At 40.2% G+C, this 4,240-nt stretch overlaps 1 non-coding gene across 1 annotated transcript; it reads right to left on the bottom strand.

Moving 5' to 3' along the window:
- Positions 1–341: 341 nt before the first annotated feature.
- LOC111760756 (small nucleolar RNA SNORA70) lies at positions 342–476 on the bottom strand. Its single transcript, XR_002794359.1, has one exon. It is a non-coding gene; the product is annotated as a small nucleolar RNA SNORA70 (small nucleolar RNA).
- Positions 477–4,240: the final 3,764 nt, after the last annotated feature.

Genomic DNA, 4,240 nt, shown 5'->3' with positions numbered 1-4,240 from the left:
CAAGGGGCCATGGTTGAGGATGTATTTCACCCCACAGCCATCCGGGATAAGGTACTTCTCGGTCACCATGTCTTCGAATTTGTCAGCATTGAACTTGGTGAAGCCCTACTTCTTGGAGATGTGGATTTTCTGGTGGCCAGGGAATTTGAACTTGGCCCTGCTCAGTCCTTGATCACATGCTCCTTGTTCTGCAGCTTGGTGCGGATGGACATGATGACCTGGCCAATGTGGACCCGGGCCACTGTCCCCTGAGGTTTTCCAAAGGCACCTCACATACCTGCCTAAAGTGTAGATTGGGGATGGCATGAGGTCACAAACAGGACCAGCATCAGGCAAGGAAGGGCTGTCTCCAAGGTCCCTTAGGGCAACCTGTACAGGCAACAGGCCACATACACTACCAAGGAGGCTGCTGTCTGCAGCCACAGCACACCGGGCCCCCATGGGGAGAGGGAGCCAGTCGGCTTAATTGACTGTAGATGTCACTGGTTTTCTTGGGTGTGTAATGCTATCTCAGTGTGATTTCAATTTGCATTTCCCTAAAGACTACAGATTTGGGTATCTTTCCATGTGTTTGTTTGCCATCTGTTTATCTTCTTAAGTGAATGTTTCTTCATGTCCTTTGTCTATTACACAGTGAAAGATTTCTCTTGCCCCCAAAAAGCTTTGCCCCCTAGCTCCCGGGATGTAACCATTAAGCCCTAGGAATGTGCTGTCTGATAGGACTGTCTATGTTTACCTGGAGGCTTTTAACCACACCAGATATTCTATTCTAAAAATGTCATTTATGGTGGAGTTCTTGGGACAAGTAGTATCATCTCAGCCTCTGAATTTGTCTATTTCTCCTTCAATTCTATCAGTTTTTGCCTCAGGTACTTTGATGCTCTGTTGTTAGGTGCGTGCATATTAAGGATAATTCTTGAAGAATTAAACCCTTTACCATTATGCAATGCCCTCCTTACACCTGATAATTTTCCTTGTTCAGAAATTAATATATTTATTCAGAAAAGCATGTTTCAAAGTAATAGGTTTAATATAATGATGAGGTTTATTGTTTTTAATAACGGTGTACACTATGTTTTATAATGATTTGCATGATTGAAAGTGATTTCATCAAAATGTCTTGTAATAAAACACTTGTTTGAAGAATAAAAATTCTAGTTATCTGAAATAGGATTGAGAATACTGGGTTTATGTGACAACATATCAATTGATATCCATGTTCCACTGTAAAACATCCTGATGGGTGTTATGGCAGGTTGAGAATGTATGACTATGAATATATGACTACTAGGCTAATCTAACATCCTGAGTACTTATGTTCCCACCAATTATATTCTCTATAGTTTTCCAAAAATAATAAGAACCTAGAATGATAAAAAAAACACACACACACAACAAATTAATATACCTACTCCAGTTTTCCTTTTTTTTTTTTTTTAAGATTTATTTTATTTCTCTCCTCTTCCTCCTACCCCTGCCAGTTGTCTGCTCTCTGTGTCTATTTGTTCTGTGTTCTTCTGTGTCCACTTGTATTCTTATTAGTGGCACTGGGAAACTGTGTCTCTTTTTTGTTGCGACATCTTGCTGCATCAGTTCTCTATGTATGTGGAGCCACTCCTGGGCAGGCTGCACTTTTTTTCATGCAGTGTGGCTCTCCTTATGGGGCGCACTCCTTGTGCATGGGGCTGCCCAACATGGGGGACACTCCTGCATGGCACAGCACTCCTTGGATGCATCAGCACTGCACATGGGCCAGTTTCACACGGGTAAGGAGGCCCTGGGTTTGAACCCTGGACCTCCCATGTGGTAGATGGATGCTCTCTATCAGGTAAGCCAAATCCACTTCCCATCTGGTTTTCTTTTGATTAGTGTTAGCATGGTATATCTTTCTCCATTCCATTGCTTTTTAATTCTTGCCTTTACAAGAGATAGTTTTGTCATTAATTATTTACCCTAATAGTTTTAGAAAGAGAAACAGTTTAGCTCAGTTCAACATGATCAGCAATTGGCAAAATCTTGTGAAGTAAGTGTTCTGATTGCTAAGGATTTAATATGGGTGCTTTTAATTTTTAGCTACCTAACACTTCAAATATCATCATCCTCTCTTTGACTTTAATAACCCACCTACTTTACTTCAATATGGAAATATCTTGATTAAGTATTCCCAGAGGAATAAGTTCCCTGGCAAGAACAGCCATGAATACAATGCATAAAAACAAAACCTCAAAAGAAAACTCAGTACGATTATTTAGTCTACAAAACCTTCTATCATATTAAGAAATAAATCCAGTTACAAGTGCACTAATAGATCTAGGTGAAGAGGTTCTGTAACAGAAAATAGCTACTTACAAGATATTCCAACAGGAATGGAACACTTAACCCAGAGCTGGCCCTCAGATGCCGAAAGTGTTCTATCTGCTGTGGGCTATATAAAAGAACCCATCTTTATCCTTTTCCTTCTTGTACGGTTGCCCCATAGTTAGGCTGGGCTCTGGGACTGTCTTATCCACAAACAGGAAGATTGCCCTTCCAGACGGAAGCTGGAGCCTTGTTCTGATGACCCACATGAACTGAGCCGCAGTGAGGTCAGGTGGAACGAGGCACTTCTGTTTGTCAGTGTCAACAATTGGAGAACCTGAGAGTTTTCCCACCATCACCAGAAACTGGTTGGGATATTTTACTTGCACCTTCATGGATTCCACACATCTGTGTTCCGTGAGTGTTCCTCCTTGAATATTCACTTCAAGGTGGCAGAGAGGAAGGGATGGAACCGGCTTTTTGGGCATGGACCTCAGCTCACCAATCATGACGACAGCTGCAGTGATGGCAACTCCGCACCTAGTCTTTTACTTAAAAAAATTTTTTTTCTTAAAAATTACAGCTTTGAGGCATTTTCTTATAAAAAGTTGGTAATCATATATATAAATTTCTGTGAACTTAAAATTCATCATACATTTACTTCATTTCTTAGCTTGGTCTTCTAGTAAATCGTGAGCTTCATTGATTTTGGCTGCTAAATAAGGAGATCCTCCCGTCTGGGTGGTTTAAGAGCATACTTCGTCGATGAGCATCTCTTATTTTTCCTTTATTGGCAGGAGGGCTTACACCTACTATTAATGCTGCCTCCTGTTTGGTCATTTGGGGCTCCAACCCATCTGTAACAGCCACCACTGAAGGCAGATTTGGGGAGACGTCGAAAAACTTGTTTCATTTGAGGCTCCACGTGCTTCATGGCTTGCAAAACATAACGGCCTGCAGCATAATCCTGCAGCAGCAGCGGTCAGTCCAACAGCTACCACTGTACGAGCCATAGCTCGGGCTTCGCTCCCCTGCCTCCAGTAGGAGCTGGATCCATCCCAGCCCAGAGGCCCCAAACACTCATGCTTCTACCAAAAGCGATGCTCACTCCTTCAGCAGCTACAAACACCTAAGCATCAGTAACCCTTATTCCTTTACTTTTAATCTATCTGTCTTTAAATTTAAAGTGGGTTTCTTGTAGGCAACACATAGTTAAGGCTTTAAAAAAAAAAAATCTATCTTTTTTGTTTGTCTTTTAACTAGTGTACTTAGAACATTTACATTTAAAATGCTTATTGATATATTGGGTTAATATCTACCATATTTGTAACCATTTTCTATTTGTTGCATTTGTTCTGTTTCTTTTTATCTTCTCTTTTTCTGCCTTCTCTGGTTTTGTGAATTTTATATGATTCCATTTTCACTCTTAGCATATCAATTTTCCTTCCTTTTTAGGTTTTTGTTTTTTTTTTTTTAGTGGCTACCCTAGGGTTTTCCATATACATTTACAACTAAGTCAACTTTCAAATAACACTCTATGGCACTTTATGGTAGTGAGGTACCTTATAAGAGCATTCTCAATTCCTCCTTCCCATCTCTTTTAACATTACTGTCGTTCATTTTACTTATTTGTAAGCTATAATTACCCCAGCATTGTTGCTATTATTATTTTGAAGTCAGTCTTTGAGGTTTGTTTTTGATGTCCAGAGGACTCTTGTTAGCTGTTTCCCCTGCTAGTTCTCTCTGGTAAACTAGCTGGCCTATGGTTTAGCTTGCTGATATCATGGAGTTCTTAACTGCTTACAACCAAAAATTTCCATTGTTTTGTAGAGTGCCTTTAGGCTTGAATTTATTTTCTTCCTGTTCAGATTTACTTTTATTTTTTAATGGCCCTTTCATAAATTTGTTTTTCTCCTCCTATATGGCTGGATTAGATCTTACT

Source organism: Dasypus novemcinctus, chromosome 12 (genome assembly GCF_030445035.2).
Source record: "Dasypus novemcinctus isolate mDasNov1 chromosome 12, mDasNov1.1.hap2, whole genome shotgun sequence".
Taxonomy (NCBI): Eukaryota; Metazoa; Chordata; class Mammalia; order Cingulata; family Dasypodidae; genus Dasypus; species Dasypus novemcinctus.
The sequence above is the reverse complement of the archived record's forward strand: the minus strand, read 5'-3'. Positions and strand labels throughout refer to the sequence as shown.